We start from the raw sequence: 24,857 nt of genomic DNA, 5'->3' as shown, positions 1-24,857 counted from the left end.
TTTTCAGTGACCGCCTGCTCCTTCTGTCACCCCTTCCCACTCCTAGTTCCTCTCTCCTGCTCACAGCACTGCCTCTTCTGCATGTGGGGGACAAGATAGAAGAGGGTTTCTTCCTCTGCTTCCTCCTTGTACTCCTCCTCCATCACAGCTGCATGAGCACACCTACACCTTGTGTATGACACAATCCAGCCAGGCTCTGGAGGCAGCATGGCAAGGCACACCATGCTTTGCCTCCACCAGCAGTTTCTCCATCTGAAAGATGTTGATTGCTCCGAGTGAATTTTTGTTCTCTATTACCTCACTGACAGGTCAGAGTATGGAAAAAATCCAAGAACAGCTCACCCCTAGGTGCCTTCCTGCTTCAACTTTATAATTACTTCTTCTAATTAGGCAGCCTGACTTACAAGTCATGATTTAGAGAAAGAAAGCAAATGTTTGGGGATAAACAGAGGAGAATGAACTCCCAACCTTCTCTGCCATTCCAGCCACAGGTCCCTGTGGTCCTCTGCTCCCATTTAATGCAATTTCTGACCAATGATGTTCTCTTGGGGTAAGCTGTTGAGCTTTTTGTTGTGCAAAGTGCAAGTTGCTGAAAAAGCAGAGTATAAAAAGTGCAACCAATGAGCAAAACAAAACAAATAACAGGCACATTGACCCAACAATTACCCACTAATGAAATACCACTGTGTGAACACCAGCTGGATATTTCCATGAAAATTAAAGATTCTACACAGCCATTACTTTTAAAATGAAAAGGAAGGCACGCATGAGACCAACCTTGCTTTCTTTGGTACATTCTCTTTTCTAGATACAGCACAAGCTGTGATTCCCCAGTGTTTCCAACAACATCAGCTAAAGGCTTTTTTCTTGTACATCTCATCTTCCAGGTTTTGTAAGAAAATGTTTCAAAGTAGATTAAGAACTGTGTACCAAAATGTAATGGCACCCATACATTGAAAAAGGCATTTGTTTGAAAAGGATAACCCACTGCCAGTGCTGGGAAACATCTGCTCATGTGAGACTACATGGTTAAGATTCCACTGAAGCCTCCCAGAAGGGCCATGTCATCCCCTGGCCACATTGGCAGCAGCTTGAGAAACTTGGAGCAACTTTTGCGAATCATTCCAGCAAGAAGTGTTTACTTGTGAAAGAGTTTTTGTCAGACACAGCTTGTGGGCTTTGAGTGGCACACAACAGAGGGAGTTACTAAGACAAGCAACAGACCACCTGGTCAGAATGGAAAAGTTTATGTTCACTTCTGAAGTTATGTAAACCTAGATGGGCTGTACAGCTCGTTTTACCATGCAGACTATCTCCAATGGGTTGTGTTCCCCAACTAATTTAAATTCATCCATACTATTGTATGAAAATACCTTCTTGAAGGCACACAGCCACCTGGCGAGGGCACAACACAGCACACTGGTTAGAATTCACCACTGAGGAAACACATCAAATAGAAAAGATTAAAGGTGTGAACAAATAGAAAGATTAAAGGTGTGAAAGGTAACTTTAGATGCAGTAGCAGTGACAATTTGAAGGCAGCTAAACTCTCTTTATCAGAAAAGAAATAATAATTTACAACAATAAAAGGCCAAGGTTACAGTGACACTAAGAACCATAATGTCGCCCTGATTCTTAAGTTTTTCTAAAGCCTTCTGAGTTTACATTCTGTTGGAAAACTTTCCCACACAATTTCTGTAAACAACATATTGTTTTGCATTCCTTCATGTGGGTGGAGAAACTTGATGTACTAGTGGTTTGTCCAATGTCTTTGGAGAGGTGGCGCATTCACTCTCCAATCCACTGTCACCTTTGGAAAAGTATAAATGCTGGAGTCAGAAAATAAACTCTCTCTTTTACCTTGCAAAATAGCAGGTGGCTCACGTTGTGCTTTCATGTGTCCTATAGCAACACCATAACTTGGTTTTTTTTTGGACAGAATGTTTTGGAAGCATCAGATATTAATGAATGTCTTTGCATGCCGTATCTTTGTAGCCTATAAACACCTTTCACGTTATCAGCACGTCAGAAGCAACTACAGCAAAATGAGGCATTACTCCCATCACATCCATCATCTATTAAATTGTCCACTAAACCGTAATTTCCTGTATCTTTAGAAAAACTGGTGAAGTACAAATCCCACAAGGAGTTTTCAGAGTGGCAACGTGCACTGAGTCCTTCCAGAGCGCTCCTGGCCAAGTAGCTGAAGAAAAGGATGGAGAATTAAGATGGGTTTTAACATAAACTCATTCTTTCAACATTCAGTATGAATTACTAAAGTTTCAACCACCACTAAAATTAAGAAAGAGTTTTAGGTTGATTTGTAAGGGTCACTGCCCATCTAAAATACACGTCCAGTTTCTAGCTCAATCTGTCACCTCCCAAAACAATACTAGCCACTGCTGCTGCTTCTTTCAGTGAAATTTCATATCTCAGCTAATGGGCATTTAAAAAGTCACTGCTCACACAATTTTTGCATAAAACAGAGACAGGACAACCAAGTAATGAAAATCATCCCTGAATGCCACCTGAACTGGAGTTTTGGCTGTGAACAAAGAGTAAGTTAGTAGTCATCACCTCTAGCCCTCCTCCCAGTCGACCCTCTGTCCTCAATCCTATTTCCATCCCAGTCACTGATGTGTTGCCTAACCATTCCCAGGAGCCCGTTGTGACCCACTGACACACAGGCACCACTTGACTGAACGCTGCTCTTGCTCTGCCTGAAATGAGGTTATGCTTTAACTTCTCCACAGCTGATTAAGCTTAGCAATGCTACTAATGGCAATGAAATCATTTGAGGCCTCTAGCAGAGCAGTTAACTTCTATTTTGCATGATTGCCTCCATTTTCGAAATGAATATGTAGTGGCTCAGTGGGTTTAACTGCCCAAGTTGATGGGTAGCTCCTGGGTGCTTCCAGACTGTGTCACAAGAAGAGCACAACTCTGTAGACAAGGAAAGCCACTCATGTTACCCAAGCCTTCCTTCCCAAAAGGCTGAAGCCACCTTCTGCCCCTTGGAAAATCAATGATTTCAATAAATGAATTTCAGTCTGTTACTGTAATAGGATTTTTAAAAAAAGGCAGCATCTTGCAAGACTTATGAAAGTCAGTAAGCTGGAGAAGTGCACTGTGACTGAGCACAAATCAAATAGTCTATTTGACATTTTAATTACAAATAAGAAAAAAAAAAATCACTCATTACAGAACTGAACGAAGTTGACTTGTGTGAATCAGTCTCTCCAGAGAACTCTTTCCTCTGCTCAGCTGCAGCACCAAACCTCATGCAAACCATGGCAGCTGTGGCCATTACTGGTCATCCCTTCTCCCTGTAAAATTGCACTGACTCTCATGGTAAAGTAAAGAGCGTGTCAAGGAGGAATGAAAAAAGCCCACCACAGAACTGCACGAAAAACACAAGTTTAGAAGCCACAGATCTGTTTGCAGGAGGCTGGATCAAAATTGCTTCAGGCTCATTTCAGTGATTTACCTGAATACACCAGAGACACATTTGGCTCACGGTGCTTCTGCCACAGCTTGGCTGTGGTCTTTCAGAGCAAGAGCTGAGCCTGGAGATCAGTACAGCTGACCAGCTGCTCTCAGTACAGGTACAATTTTAGAAGTCTGATTTAATATCTGGTCCAAACAGAAATGCTTGTGGCTAAATTGGAAATAAAACTAATCTATCCTTATTAGATTGGGGCTGTAATCTCATAACACCCTCAGATATTGGACTTCCCTGACAGACTTCCTGCTTTGCACTGGCTCTCATTCCCAAGAAGCTGAAAAGATTGAAGTAAATAATGAAAGAAATGTAAGTTCAAAGAAAATTCATATATGGTTCTGTGGCTTGTACAATAGAAGCCTTTAACAACCTATAAACGAAACAAAAATGGAAAGAAAAAGTCTATGAATGTGGTCCATTTACCCAAAAGGCAAGTTTTATCCAGTGTGGATGCTACCCAGATCTGAAAACGCTGGGTGCAACAAGTGTATGCCTTGGGATCCTAGGGAGGATTGCTTAACTTTTCCTGAACAGAAAAAGTACACACTCAGCTTTATGGCATTGGTACACTGGTTAGCCACAGGAAAGAATTATGATTTTTTTTTTCCCCAGGGAAGTAATCAGCTGTTTCAAAAAGGACAAAATATTGAACAGAGCAAGCATATTGTCTATCTTATTATTAGAATTATTACCTTGAATAAATATCGACCAAAAATAGCTTAGGCACAGTTAGTTTGACTTTGGCAAAACATGAAGAATTAGATCTCTTGACAGGCTCTCCAGCATGTTTTCCTGCAATGTTCCATTTTCACCTGCCATTTTCAGCAGTATTTATGGATGGCTGACTTTTCCTACTCTCACCAGAATCATGTTTTGCCAGCCCCTGACTTGCTCTGTGTAGGACAGCTCCAACAGTCTGCTCCTCTGGAGAGGAGGTTCCCAGATTTGGGAGTTACCTCTTCAAGACCTCACCCACCACCCCACAACAGGCAGGGATGACTTCTGTTTTGTTTTATTTAATCCCCAACACCAATTCTCAGAAAAAAAAATTCACCATCCATCATCTGTACAAAACAACACAAGTTCCTTGCCAACAGCAGCGACTTTTCCATAGGACCTGAAGTGCGCCTAAAATCTTGACATTTACTGCTTCGCATTTTGGAGGAAGCAGGATTTAGCAACCCAGATTTAAACACCACAGAGAAGCCTGTACATTTTCTCCTGGTCCCCCATGCTGTCTACTTTCTCTTTGGGAAGCTGCCAAAGTCTGTCTCAGGAGGTTTTTATTTTGCTCCAAGAGACCAAAATCAATCAATCAATCCGTGATTTGGCGGAGTCGGAAGAGAAGATTAAGACTCTCAAGGCAGATTATAAACACAATCCCCTCAATTAACTTCTCTGGGATGGCCTGGAGACGGTTAGATCCTCATTAAGTTAATTATTAACACGGATGGTCAGTGTGCATATTTTTTATGACAACTTGTATTAGTTTCAAGCCCAAAGCATAAACCCAGAGGGAGGCTGAGAAGCAGGGCCACTGCCCTGCCTGCCAGGCCATGGGAACACATGGAGCACATTTGGCCCCTGCCCTGGTTGGCAATGCCAGGGCTTTTCCCAGTCTCCTTGGTTTCCAGGCATTTAGGACACTGTGCCTTGCCTATCTTTCCTGAGTACCTTCAAGAGATGTCATTATTGGAGAGACCTCTGAATTATGCAGCTTTTTATATATATTTTTTTTTAAAAAAGCAATTTTAAAACCACTGTTTTGCAGGCCAAGGATGAGCTCCTGCTGTGGTTTGGGGAGAAGGGCTGGTCAGGGCACCTCTGGCATCACCTCCCGTGGCTCTCATGTGAGAAAGCTCCACCAGCATCCACGATACATGTCTCACTATAATTTATTAGAGTTAGGTGGTGGGAGGAAGAATGCTTTAAAAGGTTTTAATTTTAAATTTTGTGTAGTATTTTTTTTCCTTCTTTTTTCTTTTATAGTAATATAATAATAATACCTTAATAAAGTTTTTCCCTTATTATTAAGCTTAGGCCTGCTTTTACTCTGTTCTCAATCACATTTCACAACATTCAATTAAGAAGTTGCATTTTCATGGGGACACTGGCACTGTGCCAGTGTCAAACCATAACACCCACCCATTTTGCCTGTGTAGTTTAATCCATAACTACATAGCACTCAGGGAATTTTAAGAGCTCAGTTTTCTGGGCCTGAAGAAGCTTGCCAGAACACAGGATATTTTTTCTTTTTCTACTGGAAAGCAAGAACAAAACTTGCCCTGAAATTGCTTTGACACCTTAGTCCTGATGTGGTTCTGCTGCCATTAGGATCATCATTCTCAGGATGCCCTTCCATAATGGCCTGGTGCATTTTTAACAATAGAACTTTACATGCCTTGTTCCAGAATTCTTCAGGATTTAGCCTTAAAATTATGCCAGCTGCAGTTAATCTTACTACAGAAACTTGTCAAGAGGATGGATGCTACATATGGAAGTCACAGTTTTGGGTCTCAGACCCTGCACATAAAGGCCAGTTTCCCCTGCAGATTCATGCCATGCCTAAGAAATGCCTTCCTCTTTTGATCCTCATGGGATCAGGCTCTCTGTGTGAAAAATTAAGGCATTCATGGCTCTGTCAGAAGGGCTCAGAGAACTGAGCACTTAACACTGAGTGTAAATTGGATTCCCCTTCAAGAGTTCAAAGGGAAGAAGCTGAACTGTGGCCCAGAAAAACTGAAATCGGTTTAAAAAAATGTCCTGTTCTATGACACAGCACTATATCCATGCTTCTTGCTCAGCAATAATTTATCCAAACTCTTTAATGCCTGAACAACATTATTTAAGGGCAGCTAAATGAGCAGCAGCATTGGCAGGCAGTACCCTGTACTGTCCTGTTGGGCAATTAAAACTGTGCCAGGCAAGTGTCTGCTTTAACCTTTTTGTCAGGCCCCTGTAGCCTGTTGAAACCATACAAGATGCTGGCAGTACTGCTGACCTCCAGAAAAAAGAGCCCCAAATAATTCCCCTGTGAAAGGCTGGCACATGAACCCTCTCCAGTGGCTGAAGTACTTGGCACAGCCTGAAAAGTGACTGGGAGCAGCCCAGTGAGGGAGGGAAGGGCTGGCAAGCAGCTGAAGGCACCCAGATGCTCTCAGCAAGGAGGATGACATGCCAGCAAGAGCCACCAGTGACATGTGTGACTGGCTAGGAGCAGTGACAGCTTGAGGCCAAAACTGATTCTTGCATTCATCCATCTGCATAAATATTTGCTGCTGTTAAGTGTGCTCACCAATGGGAATACATGATTAAAACATTTCTAATTTGCAGTGCCTTCAAATGCATTCAAGTCAGGCTCCCTTCTCCAGGGGATAAATGGCATTTATAAATCCTCAATATTTTTCTACTTCTGTTATCATTGCAGGTGAAAAATCAGAATATTTGTACTTTAGCAGCCTGTTAGGTGCATGTTGCTATTTGATGAAGATTCAGATGTATCTCTGCAACTCCAGGCCAAGCTCATCTTCCAGTGAATATGTGATTGGTATGGGCTGACAATGGAAAAAGGCAATAAGCACTTTTTACAGAATCACAGGCTGGGTAGGGTTGAAAGAGACCTTCAAAGATCATCTACTCAAACCCCCTGCCATGGGCAGGGACATTTTTTACTAGACCAGCTTGTCCAAAGCCCCACCCAAAACCAGATTTACTTCCCAGGAATGGGGCATTCTGCTATTCTTCAATCTGTCCTGCTAGGAAAAAAAAAAAAAATCTAGAAAAAGTATTTTATTCTAATTTACCTACTTTTAAAATTAATTAATTAATTAGTTATTATTTATTTTCCTTTTTTAAGTGTGTGAAATGGTAATCTATGTTATTGATAATTTTGGTTGCTGGCCTTGTGTTAGCACCATTTTGTTCTGCTTGATAGGATTCAGCACACGATGTGTATGACCAGGTTCTTACCTTATACTGCTGCCTGCTCCCAGTGGTGATGCTTCCTTTCTTACACCTCCTTCTTCTGGTCTTTACACAGGGTAAGGTAGCACCAGGCAGACCAGAAAAGCAGGAAGCCTAATTGCTGGAGCTGTGCAACAGAAATGATGGAGTTTCCCAAGTCTGCAACTGAGATAAGAAGCTGCCTAATAAACGAACAAACAGGATGTCTGTAGTCTGTCAGTGAAATAATCAAAGCCTGGAAAAGACATTTGGTGTATTTTAAGACAAGGTTGTGCAGACTTGGAGAAGTCCAATTACAGCATCTCAACTTATATGGAATAAATTGAAGACAGAGCTGCTGGTGAACAGACCTGGAATGGAAACTGAGCACTTGGCAGAAGTCAGCGACTGACAAGGAAACAGAATTTTCTGTAAGAAGAGATTCCCTGTAAATAACTTACTCAATTTATATAAAAGGAACGTCCAGCTCCAGTCTTTAGACAGGCATTTCTCCAGTGTTGAACCCCACCAGGTGCCGTGTTATTTTTGCTGCTTTTCAGACAGTGAATCAAAAAAAGCTGGGGATGACAACTACAATACTGCATCAGACCTGTGCTAAAAGACAGCTGAGTAAATTAGAAATCCTGGCTGGGGAACTGGAGGGGGCAGAAGGGGCAAGGACAGCCTGCTGAGCACTCATTATGACCAGCCTGTGATTTCATGCTGGCAGCCTGGCAGAGCTCATCAAATCACCTCGGTGCTGGTGGTGACTGGGGGAGGCTGCATAGCAGCACTTGTAAAGTCCAGAACAGTTTCCTGACAAGCAAGGTTTGAAGCATTCATAATTAGAGAGGCTGCTCAGTCATAAAGGATTTTTTCATTTTAATTTCTGTTGGCGATTAAAAAAAAACAAATGTAAACAGGCTACCAATCTTTTTTTCTTAGTATAGAAAAGAATCTGGGGAAATTGAATTTAAAATCCAGGAACATACCTTTAATCATAAGAGCTCTGGTGGTAGAGAAAAAGGATACAGATCTTGAGCTGCTCTGGCTGAAGCCAAGTGCCTCCTCCTCACTCCCCATGGGCTCTGACGTATTTATCCAAGGCACCAGATGCATCCAACTCCTGCATGGCCAAGGTGAAGATGGGGGAAACAATTCTGACACAGTCAGTGTGCCCTAAAAAGGGGCATGACCTGACACCACCCCAGATCTCAACATCCCCATAGGTGCTCCCCTGCTTTATTAGGCTTGTGCCTTTTCCCCCCTCTCAGCCAAAGGTACAGGTATAAGCTGCCTGTAACTTTATGCTGCCATGCTCAGACCTTTAGCTACTCAAACAAATAGACTCTTTTTGAGGTGCCCTGAGGCCAGACTCTGCCTGCACCCCAGCCATCCTACAGGTCTCTCTCCCAGCCCTCATATTTGTAATCAGTGCCTCAATGAGATGCTGATGAGTAAGACAAGTTATTCTGAAGGTTAAAGATTTTTGCAGCTGGCAATGCTGTTCCTCTACAATTAAAGGCAAATGTCTCAAAGGTACTTAAATCCTTGTTTGCTGCCAAGACAACTACACTTGGAATGACAGGCTTAAATCTTTCAAGAGCACTCACGTTGCTGTGCCTCTGTCATTTATGGGCTTTTCAGAGATGTAGTAATTGTTATGCTTCGGGCAAAACCATGTAAAACAAAAACAACAACAAAACCCTAATTTATTCATAAATCAGAAATATTTTCCTTCAAGAAGGGTAGAGTCATTAATAGCAGCAACGCTGTAATATGTGCGTGTTTAGTAAATGTTTTCCAGGAAAGAGACACAAGGCAGTGCCACAGCCCAAGCCTAACATTCAAGTTATATATATATATATAAATAACCTTAAAACAAATGCTTGGTTTTCAGCTATTTTGCCTGGTGGTAATTTCTCTCACCACCTCAGCAGGGCCATTTTGGATTTTTGTTGACATTTAGTGCCATTCTCCAAGCTCAGCTCTCCATGAGCCTAGAGCTCTCAGCTCTAGGCTGAGACCGGCTGCTGCTTCTTACTTTTATTTCTCCAGTTAAGTTCTCTGGGCTCTCCTCGGACCCACATGACTTTGAAACCTCAAGTTTCTCACTGCTGGTATCCTCATAGCAACCTTCTACCATTTTCAAATCTCTCCACCTTCCATTAGTGTTTGCTGTTGAGATCTGAGAGTAACCCCCAGAAATTAGATTTTTAATTATTATTTTACAAAGATGGATTTGCTCTGTTCTACCCTAATATAAGACCTTTTGGTATGGGAAACTTGTCTGCAGGTTCAGTCTTTGCAGAGGACTTGGACAAAAAACTTTGACTCAACAGTGCCCATTTAGGGAGAGCAGGTTCTCCTGAATGATGTGGACTGACCTGGGATATTTTGCTCTGTTTGTTCTGTTTTCAGGCACTATTCTCAACCCAAAATCTACAGAAGATAAATCTAGCAAGTGCTGTATCCCCCTCAGTGCTTTGTTAGAGAATTATCTTTAGAATCTCAACACATCAAGGATTAGGAACTCTGTCAGGTAACCCCATCCATATCCACTGCTTTATCCAGAGTATATCCAAATATTGGGCTTGCTCTCTACACATAAAAAAAAAAAAAAAAAATAGTAATAATAGTAATAAAAAAATTTCCCAGATTTCCTTTAATGCTGGGGCATTTCCCAGTACTGTGCCCAGCTGGTTATATGGGAGCAGCAGTGTGGACAGGGCAGAAGCAGGGACAGTGGAACTCCCGTGGACATCAGGGGAGACACAGCTCCTGAAACAGTCTGTTGGCACCACGAGGTGGGGACATGGAGTAAAAGAAACCCAAACTCACACACAGATAACCTCTGGAAATGTGCCAGCAATTTCTTTGCACATAAAAATCAAAATAAGCCTTACGGGAAAGCCTTCCCCATCCCTCCCTCAGCACTGGCCTGACTGCTGAGTGCAGTCTGTCTCAAAGCTGAAGTTTGCTGGTGCCTGTGGTTTTCCAGCCACAAGTTTAGCTCATTCAGTCTTTGTCTGGGGTTTTGTCCAGAGAAAGTATCTATCTGTGACCTGCAGCAGAAGTTGGTTTTCCCCTTTCCTGTTAATCTGGTTATTGGGAGGTTCCCTCTGAGCCCACCAGTGAATTGTTTTCTTCCTGCCTGGCATTGAGCAGTCATGTCTGCTGGTTCAATAGTGACAGGGCATTTTCAAATAGGCTGAAAATTCAAATTGACTCAAATTATCACCAGGTAATTTACCCATAAACTGCCAAGGTAAGAGCATCAGACTGTCCAGGTATCACTGAAGGTAAAGGGACAAAGCTATTTTGAGTACACAGGAGCAAGCTGCTTGTAGCTTGTGCCTTCAATTGCTTTTAGTCCAACAATTCACCTTAAAGCAGGCACAGAGCAGAATATCACCCTCACTGCCTCCTAAAGCACTTTGCAATGAATTAGGTTTTAATATCAGAATATTACAGTTTCCAGTACCAAGAGCTAATGGGTGAAACACAGGGTTTCCCTGAGACATTGGTGTATTTTTTGTCTTTTACGTTTGCCCTGAGCTTTGCCTTGGTGACACAATATGCTGATTGCCATCACCATAAATTCAATTGTTCACACATTCTCTCTCAGTTTTCCATCCTCTGGCAATAAAGCTACATTTAGAAAGGGCTGTCTTTAGCAATTGCTTGCCATCCTTTTACTGATGGATTCTCAGAGCATCTCATTGCACTGTTTTTCTATTATCCTTTTAATGGTTTTTCATTTACTCCAAGGTAGATGGACCAAGGAGTGTTTTACAACAATAGCTCCCACTTCCACTGTCCTTTCTTTGGGCATAAGCTGGGGGGTGGAGGGAGAACAGTGGGGATTTTGTCCACGATTTAATTTTTAAATTAAGTCTGCTTTTATACACTACATCCTTACTGCCCTGAAGAGTTTTCTTATTTCTTGTCCCTCAAATATAGGAATCATGCATTTTGACTGATGTTTAGAATTCTGCTAAAATAAGTGTTGGCTGTTCAAACACCTACTTTGTATCACAAAGAGCTCAAACTGAAAAATTAATTTTGACAATGATTTTGACCAGATTTAACTTACTAAACTTACCCTAAGACATTGCAGTACTGGTAAAATCAAGTGAATTACCATTGTTTACTGTTCCCATGTCTCTCATTGCATCTGGTTGCCCAAAAAGGATGTATCTGAATTAGGAAGGCACTGTTATTTCTTAGAAATACATTGGTCCATAGATATAAGTGAGATCTGCAAGGAAAGGGAATATCTTTCACAAAATCAGATGACAAAACAATAGAAAAACCCACAAGATCCAGGCACACAGCTCAGCATCTGAGACTTCTGGTAGGGAGTATAAAAAGCTATAAACAATTTTAATTATGATATACAAAACTTGTAAGAATGAAATTACGGTGGACAAACCATTCTTATTATTCATTATTCTTAACTTATTTTATCCAGCCAAATTGCTCTGTTATTTAATAAACACAGTCTAGTCTAACAAAGCAGTATCTCTTTCCTCTATGGATTCAGCAAAATCCCACAATTGGAAGGAATAATTTTTTTTTTGTTAAGCCATTTAACATCCATCCCCCTGCATATCAACAGGCTAGGCATAAACTAAATCTGGCCTACTGAAGTGGTGAGGTGAAATACCTAACACCAAAAACCAGAAATTACATTTAAAAAACAATTTTTAAAAGCAATTAAATTTCAGCTTAGGGTTAAACAATCAACAGTTCAATAATGCTTGAATATTGGATTAAATAATATCTATATGGCTGAAACAAGAAGTAGCCATCAAAATAAATCTTCTACAGCAGATATTTGCCTGTTGTGTTTGAAGGTGCTTTTGTCATTGAACCATGAATCTAAGACGTGCTAGATATCTTCTTCAAAAGTTTATAAAAAAATAGCTGCAGGCTGAATAAATCTCGACAGCATTTGTCTGGGGGAGAAAAAAAAACCAAACCACCCCAAAACCCCCTGACCAACCTCAAGAAACACTTAAATAGCAAGGAGAAGTAAAACAGTAGAATAAGGAAAAAAAAAACCAAACAAAAAAACCCCAAAAAAACAACACCCCACCAAAAATACCACCCTCCTCCTACTCTTTTTTCTAATTTGCAGCAACATTTCAGGATTTTGTGGGGTTGTGTGCAAGGGCAGCCTCAGGCCCCCAGGGATTGCCAGATGTGTTTAGCAGAGGGACAAAGCTGGTGCCACTTGCCCAGATTGGTCACAGGTGAATTGTTTAGAAGATAAGCTCATTTACAGAAAAATCCTGCAGGACACAGGTCACCTCATCCCACCTTAGCTGAAAAATGCACAGGCTGACTGGCTGGAATCTTGAATTCCTGAATGATAATTCCTGAACTAACTGAATAATCATTCAAAGGGTGAGATTGAACTGCAGCAGGTTCAGGAGTTTCTGTTTGACCACAGAAATAATTTTATTGTCACTGTTCTGCAACTGAAAAAATCGTCATCTTGTCCTGAATTTACAGATTGTTTCATTCATGCAACAAAAGAAAAAAACACCGGCGAAGGATGATCTCTTTGTTTGAACTCAATCATTTATTCTGCTCAATATCATTCTGTGCTGAAATTAAATATTTTCCTCTTCTCCACCTAAATAAAATGTGATCCAACATATTATGTAGTTCTAATCTATTTTGACCAGCTGCATTTTCATGCTGATAATGGAAAATTAATTTAACCATATATGCCCAGGAATATCATCACATTTTGCATGGAAGATAAAATCTCACGAGGCACTTGATTCCTGAATGTAGCTTCCAGGAAGATGTTAATTTCCAATTGCATTTTCCCCCCAATAGATTCTTAATTTGCCTTGTTCTATATGGTTTCCAGTTATCATTTTGTATGGCAATAAAAATCAGTGAAGCAGCAAAAGCTTACAGGCCCCTGCCTAGGTTTGATTTATATAATGAATGGCACAATATCCGTGGTCTGCATAATTGAAATTCATTCATCTCCCACTGCTTATAATGCAGTCATAAAGTGCTTTATGTGTTTAATGATAAACAATCATTTTATTTGCATTTCTTGGGGAAAAGAAACATGCTCTCTTCATTATCTTGTTCCATGTATGCTTTACATGTGTGAAATTTGTAGATCTATGAAAAACCTGTTTATTCCCATCACCTTCTGCTTTAAAGCCCAAAAGGTCCTTATAAAGCACCATTAATCTAAAAAAAAAAAAAAAAAAAAAAAAAAGGCTGTGGCAAAAAGTCAGCATTTTAAGACTTGAATGGATGCTCATCTATAAGTGAAAAATCTGACTAGTAAGTAAATTCAACAGCTGACCTAAACATGTTTCAGACAGCCTGCTTTCTCTCACAGCAGGGAAGCTACAGCTCCACCCATTTTCCTGAAGTTAAACTTTTCCCCTATCAGGGAAAAAACATTAAAATATCTTTTTTTTTTTTTTTTCTGAGCTATTTCCTGTAAGACTTTTAAAAAAAATAACTTTCATTTAAATAAAAATTTGAAGCCTCACTTTAGAAACCACAACTGCCTCTTGCACAAATGAAATCGGGTCAGGAAAATTTGCATGTGCTTCCCCCACCCCCTCTTTTTTTTTATTTTTTAAATGCTATGTTCTATATTTATATCTCTGAAGGCATCATTTTACCATTCTGCTTTTCTCTATTGTGCCATTTTCCACACAGTGCAATTAAACAAAATCATATTTTCCATAAGAGATGTATTAACTCTGGCAGGGGTCATTAGACTGACAGCTTTGAAGTATGAAATATTTGAAGTGAAGAAATATTCATTTACCCTACGAGAAACCAGGAGAAAAGCAGTAACATGCCTTTATCCTAACCCTGAACAAACTGCTTCTGAAGACTGTTCAGAGCACACACAGTCCCGAGGGGCTGCTCCAGTTCATGACACCTCTCTGGGACAGCTTGAAAGGATCAATAGAATTTCCTGCACAAGGAGAATTCAATAACAAGTCCCTTTCTATGAGGGATGTACCCATCTCAAAAAAAAAATTATTTCATAACAGCCAAATCTAAGTCACTGGAAGGTCATCACTTTAATTTAGGTCTGGATTGTACTGGATACCTTCAAAGTATTGTTTTTTTTTAAATGTGGCATTTTACCGCACCAGATCCTCATTTTACCACGTGAAGGTTTCAGTGCATTTTACTGTGTGGTAGAACAGACAATTTACTGCATTTTACTCCTTGGCTTCAACTGGAACTCTTTTGGAGATGTCTCAGGCCAGCACTTAGACTTGGCAATCTCCTGCACTTTGTCCTAAACATTGGAGTTTGCATTCACATCTTTCAATGTACTCCTGATAAATGGCACTAATGGCAACTGATGCCTTTGGTGCCTAAAGCCAGTGCTGAAAGTCCTGCAAGGGCAGGGCAAAGAAAGCCTTGTGTGTGGGTCTCAGATTCAGTCAAAGAGAGAAACGGGAGTTTCTAGCCAGGCAGAAGCCTGGGAAAGAGTTGGAAAAAAATGTAAATAATTCTCTATCTCTCTAGTTATTCACATTGTTTATAGTTAAGTTCTATCACCGTGCATCAAGCACTCTGCACCAATGCTGTGGATTGTTTTCACTTCAGAACCAATGGATTTGGTCCTTGCAAAGCTCTGTATAAAAGAGCAGTGTATTTTGAATAAATTGGAGTTTTACTCTCAGCAGCCTTCTGGTCAATATTCTCATTCCTGTCCTGCCTCGACAGTGACACTTGTGTATTACTGCTTATCCACACTGCCGGTGGGAAGGGACATGGTGAAGGGAGAGAAGACTCCCCTTCATAGCAACTACATTTACTACTCAAAAGCATAGTCTGAAGCACTGAACACCAAGGTTTGCCTTTACAGCAGGCTGCAGCACTAGAGTCAGCATGTCCCTTACTGCTCCTTGGGGACAAAACACACGAGAGCATCCCCCCCGAAACAAACCAGCAAAACCCAAAACCTAAATCTAGACACAGCCTGGTATCTCTTGACACCTTCTGAGCAAACCCCCTCTACTTCTAGCAATGCAGAAGATTGATTTGTGGTGCTCAGATATCATGCCTGACACACATAGAGCCATTGGTATTGGAACACTCCTATTTCAAATGGACCTTACTACTTCTGCTCTTTTAAATGGCAGTGGAAGTTGGATTTATGGTCCCCTATGAGGCAATTTCAGCCACTACACTTACAAACATATGTGTACTGTGCTATTTGCTTATTTACCTTTGATTTCTTGCCATTGAACAAAATATTTAGGAGGTACATTGGGGTCTGATTGATACAGCATGGTACCACACTACTGTTTTTGGATACCAGATCTCTCTCATGGGGTTTTCTTTTGGGTTTTTGGTGCTGTTTGACTTTCAAAAACTGGTCCCATGGCCTCCTTTTATGCCAGCAGTGATGCTCTGAGGATGGGGAAAACTCCCAGACATTTGAGAGCTGGATACCAAAATGAAAAGAGTTCAGGGACAAGAAACCATCAGGGATAAGCTGTTTTTAAAAGCAGCCCAAACAAGGAGCTACCCCATACTCCTTGGTCACGGTGTTCATGACAGAGGGCACTTGCAGGGATGGCAAGATGAAGAAATCAAAAATATGCTAGAGAACAATTTTTCAGGGGCAGAGCTCTGCTGTGGTCGTTCCTCTCACAGTGACAAGATGACACAAGCACCAGTGAGCAGCTGTAGGTTTGCTCCACCATGACTAGAGTTATGTTCCATTGGATTTGATCCAAGAGGTATCAGAACTGAGGCTGGGCCAGACCATTTTTTTGTTAGCTACTGAATTCTGGAAAAAAATGGTCCCCTGTTCATCTCACCCACAAATGGGTGGGAAAAAAAGGAACTAATTTTGATTCATGTAAAGAAAACTCTACATTTAAGATGGTTTTAATTACTAAAAGAAGCTTGAGCCTGAACTAGTATAAGGTAATTTTTTTTTTCATATATTGAAAAGTAACATTCTGTTGTACAAATATTTCCCTTCCTCAGATTAAACTAAAAGCTGGATTTCTCAATTACTTTGGTCAGCTTTAAATTACTTGGTCAATTCAAACATTTATTTGAAATTCCTCATGAATCTTTTGCTAACATTTTATGACATTTTAAAAAAAGTTATTTTACGTCCCAAGTGCTGTAAATCTCCTTCCCTTTCCTATGCTTTGTTTGGTAGTCTCATTTGAATCCTTGCATCTTGTACCTGCCAGCTTCACTGACCAATGTGTACATGAGCAGCTATCTGGGATTTTTGGCACAAGAAAAGTAATAGCACACAATATAGGGCACTGAGAAACTGAGCACAGAACATTTTAGGACAACAAGTGAAGAAAGCATTTGAACCTTTGGGACTTGGTCCCCTTCCCCCCCCACTAGAGAATATAAATAATTTTTACAGTTCTCATTCAAAATTACAGCATATGAATTTGTTAGCTGACCTTCCTTTCTCTCCTTAACTATCAAACTTTGTTACTTGTAACACAGAACAAGCCTCAAACAGCTTACCAAATTCTAAAAAAAGAACTGTGAGAAATGGTGATTTCTCCCTCCCCACATCCAAAAAATTGAAACCAATCATTTACATTGTGTGAGAATAACACAGAAACCCTTCTGAAAATTCAGGCACCTTGCAGACTGCTCTAGTTTAGCATGCAGTTCTCAAGATACTCTAGCATGTACTAAAAATCCTGTTTTCAATAATGTGTCAAAATAAAAAAGCATTTTCAGTTTAAAAGAGATGTGTTGCAGAGAAGTTTAATCATAGAAGATTTTATGCCCTTTTAAGAAATGTTTCTATAGGAAAAGATAAGTAGTTACACACGGAAATTATTAAAATACAGTGAGTAAGCTTGTCTCTCTCAAGATTGCTTGTAATTTATAAGACTTTACTCAAAACAAGAATCCAGCTTTTGTAGGCCATTTATTTACAAATTAAAATTGAAGAGATGGACCTACTTAAGCTCTTTGCTGGCATCATAACCAAAAATATGGGCCTTCCTCCACTTCCCTGTAACAACGCTGACAGACTGAATGTGCTGTTCAGATATGAGATGGTTCCAAAGCAGTCATACTCATCAGAGACAATGACAGCCACAAGGAACTAGGCTTTTATTAAATTTATTATTTTTAAAATTATTTATTTATTTTTAATTGATTGCTTTGGAGACTGACTGTGCAGTAGTTGACAGGGATAGCTGCCTGATGACCAGCAGAACCCTGCCAATACTTTTTAAAGGAGTTTCTACAGCTTTTCCCTTGACACAAGGAAGTTGTGCTCCAAAGCACAGGCCTGGGGATGCTGGCTGACATCCAGCTGAATGTGAGCCAGCATCTGCCCAGGTTTCCAAGAAGGCCAATGGGACCTGGCCTGTATCAGCAGCAGTCTGGCCAGCAGGACCAGGCAGTGATTGTCCCCCTGTATTTGGCACTGGCTAGGACACACCTTGTGTGCTGTGTCCAGTTCTGGGTCCATCACTACAAGAAGGACATTGAAGTACTGGAGGGAGTCCAAAGAAGGGCAGTGGAGCTGGGAAAGGGTCTGGAGCACAGGCTGTATAAGCACAACTACCTGGAAGTAGGGTGTTGGTCTCTTCTCCTTGAAGAAGTGACAGAACAGTAGAAAAAAGGCCTCAAGTAGGAAAGGTTTAGATTGGATAGCAGGGAAAATTTCTTCAATGAAAATATGGAGAACATTGGAATAGGCTGTCCAGGGATATGGTGGAATCTCCATCCCTGCAAGCATTCAGAAAAAGGTCTGGATGTGGCACACAGGGATATGCTTTAGCAGTGAACAGAGCAGCACTGGATTACTGGTTGGACTGAAGGAATGTAGAGGCCTTTTCCATCCTCAGTGATGCTGTGGTTCTAAAGCTGGTGACCTGAGCAATACTATCCAATAGAACAAAACTCCTCCATGAGTAGTTGGAACAGGCATGGTAGAGACTGGTTATGTGAGACCAGGTTTCAAATACACTTGAAAGAGTTAATAGCTCTTCAAGTGAGAATGAGCTAATAGCTCTTTTCATTTGTCTGTCTTTCATCTTATCAAAGAAAGCCTCAAACTGGTCAGGTATCAGTGCTAGGATCCCCAATGTCTGGGAAGAATGATGCTCTGACTCCAATGATTTCAGAAGGTTAATTAATTACTTTGTTATACTGTATTATACTATAACTATATTACACTAATAAGAACTATCACTGACTAACTAACTAGAAAACCCGTGACTGACTCCTGAGAGTCCTGACACACACGTGGATCCAACTGGTCAATGAATCCAACCAACCATCACCAGAATCCAGTCAAGCAATCACCTTGGGCAAACAATCTCCATACCACATTCCACATGGGCACCAACACAGGAGCAGCGAATGAGATAAGAATTCTTTTGATTCTCTTTTCTCTGCTTCTCTCAGGAGAAACCCTGAGAAAGCCAAGTCTCTCTCTGTTCAGAGGGTATGTGAATACCACAGTCAGGAGCATATTTGGGAAAGCATGATGATGCTGAAGCTTCACACCTTGGGTTCAGTCCTTTTTGTTAAATGTGCACATGAGGATCCATGAATGTATATCCAGCACATGTCTGGGGAGCAATAAAACCATGTAGAAAGCTGTGCAGCACATAGGATGAAAAGAATGGCACCTAACTGTGTGATAAACTGCTGACTAAATACAAATAGGGAGAAGACAATTTTGAAAAGCTCCAGTTGTGATTATACAAAAGGATGTTTTGTTTCTCTCATCCCCACGTTATACATCTGAGCACTGGAGATGACCCAGCGAGTATCACATCACATCCTCCTCTAACTGAACCACAGCATCCCTGACTTCTCAATGCAAAAAGAAGCCATATCCACAATAAGAACTATTAACTGTTTCCAATGAATAATTCAGCAAGCTCCAGCCATGAAATCCACAGCAAGCACTGCAAGGAAGATGAAGGATTTTTGCTGCCCATCATTATGTATGTTCATGCCACAGGGATTTTTCAATTATTGAACAGTGTAGAGTTGCCTTTGTAGAAAATGTCAATTTGAATTGTGTGGCTTCTACACATTTGTTTATGTTTGCCAAGGGCTGCTTAACATTTGCTTGGCTTTTTACTCCTTTGCTACATTAAGGTCCGACTCAAAAGTACTGAACAATTACTACCATTTTACAAAGCATCTTAAGTTGGATGCTTTAACTGTGAAGAAATTTCCAATAATTTCTTCTGATGTTTGCTCATCAGAAAAAAACCTATTAACTTTATTTTTAGTCACCAACAAGTAACAAGACATGAAAGATGAAGTAGCTACTATTAAGCTTATAAGCTTACAACTGGCATATGTTCCTGCTATTACTTAATTCATCTTGAAATTCAACCCACATCTTAAAAAGGGGCTGTCTTTTCAATTTACAAAGGGTATGAGAACAGTGCTTTGTGTAACAATATTGTGCAAGCAGATATACTGGGCCTCAGTGAGATCTGAGACACAACTTTTGATTATGATAAACTTTAACTGAGCAAAATAAACTCTAAAACACAAATGCAACAAAGTTATTTAGAAATTATGGTTAAATAGTTCAACAATTTTGTCTGAAAAATGCATTCTCAAATACTAATCTATTTGTATATGTGCCCATCTGCACACTGTTTTAAATTTTTTTTATTTACTTGATGCTCTCTGAGTACTCTCTACTGTAAAATAATTGGGAAAAGCCATTAAAAGAAAATTCAGAAGACATGAATAGGTATTGTTGCATATAAGAATTTCCAATTAAACATTCTACTAATTAACACATTGTGGCAAAAACTGACAATACAATTGGCAATTAAACATCATATGCCATTTCTATTTCTAAATGTGTGTAATAATTGTGGTTTTCCTCCCTAGTTCTGCAGTCTGTGCTATAAATATTAGAAATGCATACTCACCCCAAGACAGTAGCCAGGTATCACTGGATAGCTGTGAAAAGCATTATGAGCATCAAATCTGTTGCACTTACACACCAGATGCAGTCTCAAGACAAGAATGCATGTAAGCAGACATTCTGATAGGCTCTGCTGACCCAGCTTCCCTTTGGTGAAATGCAGCCAGAATCTCTGCCCTTTATCTTCCCCATCTGAGCACCTTCCCTGCAGGGACACCTTAAGTGAGAGTTACTCCTTTAATTACTTGCAGCCATCTATTGTAAATGCAGGTGAACCCAATGGGAAGAAATGACCATGTCTGACTCAATTCAGAAGGCTGAATGATTTCTTTATTATAACTATGCTAAAATACATTAATGTACTATATAAAAAGGAGATACTAAAACTACATACTACTTTCTCTGACTCTAACACAACTCATGACCTTCTCTCTCGAGTCCAGCCCCAGGTGGGTTGGATTGGCCATCAGGCTCAAACAATCCTCACCAGAATCCAACCAAGCACTCACCCCAGGTAAACAATTCTCTAAACACATTCCACATAGGAAAAACAAGGAGCAGAAATAGAAATTGTTTTTTTCTTTCATTTCTCTCTGTGCGCCTCTATGAAGAATCCTGAGAAGGAGAGAAGTGTGCTTGCCACAGCCATCACCTTAACCTGAACCAGTGAAGGGAGCACAGCCATCACCACATGCTTTCCTGAGGGAGGCAGGGCATGATCTCAGACCAGCACCTCAGGAAGAATAACCCAAAAATCATTTAGAGGAAGCCACAACGTTAAGCCATTGCTGGGGCTGCTCATAGAGCCCCTCTTCCTTATAGTCACCCTGGGGTAAGATCTCAGGTTTGCTGTGGTGGTTCTCATGCACACACTGCTGCTTTCCCTGCACAAGTGCCCCCCAGCAACCAACCTGCAGCTTGCTGAAAACTTGTTATTTGGTTATATGATACAAAAATTGCCTCATTTCTCCTTGGAGAAATGCATTGGAATGTACACGGTATCTGAGACCGTAACACCAACACACAGGGAAGAATTACCACTGGAGTTATCCACCTCTGGTAGAGTTAATTTAACTCGTGGTGTGATCCTCTCAAGACACCATTTCCTGCTGTCTGCTTATCAGTGTATTTTTCAAAGGTACAAAAGGAACAGTGCAAAGGTATTATTGAAGGGACTTAGGATGAATAGGAGGTCGTGAGCAATTACTGTGTCCTGCTCCTGACCTTTCTGATAATTTACCACTTCATAACTCAGAGATATTTATGACATCCCCATTACCTAAACCCATTTTCCCACTTCTAATTTGCATAAATCAGAGTGACTGTTATGCATCTGTCCTTCCATAGACATTACGACAGTACTTCTAAAATATGCTAAATAAGGTAACTAACAAATAACAAGCTCAGTGTTTAACAAGTTCAGCTGCAAATCATTGTTGTATCTTCCATGCTTCAGAAAACAGTTTGTCTTGCCACAGGGAAGCCAGGGAGCTTGTATTCCTGAAAAAAATCTGGTTTTCTGTGTATATAAGAAGAAACACAGATACTTTTCAGACTGCAAATACCCCAACTGTGTTCTCAGCTCCTACAGGCTTGGTAAGCCTGGTGAACCAGCTTCATCTCTCCATCCTTTAGCTTTCCACATAGAAACCTCAGTTGCTATTTCCCATCACTTTCCTTCAGGACAGGATCTCTTCATCTTACCCACCAAGTCTGACAAAACTGGTTGTTCTAACTATTGATATCCCACACAAGCTTCACGTTGAAGCTACACCAAGTAAAAGTGCCAGTTTCAAAGCCAGCCTGGCTTTAAGCCAGCATTTCTCCTATGGGGTCTGACACAAGATAATCCAGACTGGAGGGGAACCCAGGTGTTTCCTGTCCAGCCTGGAGTGTGTCATGGAGGGTTCAAATCCTGAACAGAAGTGAGGGAGATGCTGCATCACTGCTGTGTGATAGGAGGAAAAAAATACATGATCCTACTGCATAGGCAACAACTTTTAACAGAGATGGATGTTTTGGTCAACCTCAGCCTTGATCCAATCCCTTTTGTGGCTCTGAAGCAGGCATTGCATGTAGGTGCAGCTCTGGCTGAAAAGGTACATTGCTCATGGGAAATACTGCAGACTTCAGGCTGCTGACCTGGGGAGACTTTCAGAAAGTGGCCTGACATGGCTTTGGGTGGTTTTCACCACAGTTATTCATTTGGAAATTTGTGCAACAACAGCAGCACTGTGCTTTCATTGTAGGTTGTCTTCTGTCAATCTTTTATCATAAAAAATGTTGTCTCTACCATCTGACCTCACCTTTCTCTGGCTGCTGCTTGAACCTTCACTGGTACAGAGCCTTAAGGACACAATGCCTAAGACATCTTCTTTCCTACAGAGGCCCATTAAAAAGCTCATGCATTTTACTGGGTACTTATCATATCCTCATGATATATTTCTCATTATTGTAACCTGAAATTTAATTTCCATGTCAATGGCTTTCAGATCTGTTTTAGTGATGGAAAAGCCATAAATTGTTCTGTGTTTCCAATTTGCCTTTAGGAAACTTAAAGACTGAATCAATCCAAGCTTTCATTCTGAAATGTGTCCTGCTGAGGTTTCAAATGGGTGCTCTGTGTTCTCAGACTTGGTCCCTGACCACTGCCTACATATATTGGTGCTTCAAAAGCATCACTTAATGTCTGGGCAAAGATCGTGTCTGCAGGGAGAAAGCTGGAACTCAATTAGCTTTCTAATTAGGTAGACCATGAGAAAGACAAGGCTATCTTTCAGATCACTGTGTTTTTTCAACCAGCTTCCATAAAATCCAGCCTTTGGACATGATAAGAGCAAGACTCATGTGGAACACCAGATCCACGTAAAATGAATTCTCTTCTTTCATCGGCATCTTTGCAACGTGGCTGCCACAGAGCATTGGCATGAAAGATGGTTCAGTGAATGCAGCAACTTTATTTGCAATAGAGAATGCTAAAGGAAGAAAGATTCATTTCAAGGTTAAAATATTTTAAAGGGATAAACGCTGACTGTATTTGCAGTTTCATATCTAGTGCAATTTACTTCTGTTATTAATGGTCTAGGTAGTCACTGCTCCTGAGCTTTGACATCCATGTGTCTCAGCAACTACAACTTGCTAGATTTGTGCTCTGTACATAAAAATCTCCCTTTGGATTTTAAGCCTCTGAATAAACTCTTTTATTTTTGACTCCTGAATTTTCTCTTTCTATTTATCTTATTTCCGCTTTCGGAATGGTTGCACTTGGGAGATGCAAGTGCAAATCAGGCTTGCACCAAGCAGGTGTCATGCACCACTGTAAGCAGTTTGGTAAGACTGAACAGTGAGGTTAATCAAATAAATTAATATCACTGAAGCAAAGGAAATTCTAAACCAAAAAATAAAAAACCAAAAAAACCCACATAGCCATTATGTCTATCTCTCCAATTTTAGACTTATTTCTTGCCTTTGCAAGAAATAAATCCAATTAGTTCTGGATTTGTACACCTTGGTCGGATGTGGTTGTGGAGAAAGAAATAACTGAAGTTTGCATGGCAATAAGGACAGGGTAAGCACAGGATTCTGAACAGAGCTGGAAACACATGGTCCAGCATGCAGTGCAATGTCTCCATTGGAAAAATATGTTTAGTCCTAACAAAAAAAAACCAAAACAAAACAAACAAACAAACAAACAAACAAAAAAACCCAAAAACCCCACCAAAAACGAATCAACCAACCAACCAAATTTGATTAAACGTTATTGAGTTCAGGCTTCCACTTACCTCTAAGGCCAGAACTGAAGTGCTGTTTAATTTACATTATTTACATTAGACAGAACTTGGTGAAATGCTGGCCAATAGGACCAACAAAGTTTGCAGCCATGTAAAGAAAGGGTTTTTTTCAAGCCTCTATGTTTTCAGTTGAACTTATTATTAATTGCTGCAAAGAAAGGGGTTTTCTTTCTTTATCAAACACATTAAGTGAGATTGGGAGAATCCTTCCCTTGTTCTTGTTTTGCTTCACACATACACTTTAAGTCAGGTCAAGAGTGTAAACAGCCCACATTGTTTCTAATGAAGCCATGTGAATTTTATAATCAGATAGAAAAAAGCCTGATTTATTAATCAGAATAAAAATTTAAAATTAGCAATTCTGTTTTTAATTTACAGAGTTGAAACTGAAGTAATCTATTTTTACAAAGACATGGATAATTACAGTATAAAATAAAACTAGCAGGTCAGCAGCTTCTCACTTGAGCAAGTGAAAGCAGTTTTAGGCCTAAACAGATTAGATTTTAGAGGATGTTTCATTCCAATATTGTACTAAGGCCAGTGATTTATTTCATCCAGATCAACAATCCTTGCTGCCTTTACTTGAAGAGCAGGGATCCCATGGAAGGCTGCTTTCTTGCAGGCAAACACTGCACAAATGGATTTTTAAAATGTGTCAGAGACTGATTCCCAAAACCTACATCCTTGCTTT

General features: G+C 40.4%; 1 protein-coding gene across 4 annotated transcripts in view; it reads right to left on the bottom strand.

Moving 5' to 3' along the window:
- The window catches only part of CD96 (CD96 molecule), a 43,050-nt gene extending 33,767 nt beyond the window's left edge, over nucleotides 1-9,283 (bottom strand). For 2 of the 4 annotated variants that reach the window (XM_072937201.1, XM_072937323.1), the window contains exons 1-2: nucleotides 7,472-9,283; nucleotides 469-2,203 (exon numbers count right to left, since the gene is read on the bottom strand). The gene's annotated coding sequence lies outside the window, so the exon portion shown is untranslated. Of the gene's footprint in view, nucleotides 1-468; nucleotides 3,230-7,471 lie in introns of those variants that run through there. The other 2 variants (XM_072916660.1, XM_072937236.1) reach the window with 2 other exon arrangements.
- Between the last annotated feature and the right edge of the window lie 15,574 nt (nucleotides 9,284-24,857).

This window comes from Taeniopygia guttata, chromosome 1, assembly GCF_048771995.1.
Source record: "Taeniopygia guttata chromosome 1, bTaeGut7.mat, whole genome shotgun sequence".
Classification (NCBI taxonomy): Eukaryota; Metazoa; Chordata; class Aves; order Passeriformes; family Estrildidae; genus Taeniopygia; species Taeniopygia guttata.
Note: the sequence above shows the minus strand (reverse complement) of the source record. Positions and strands in the feature narration are given on the sequence as shown.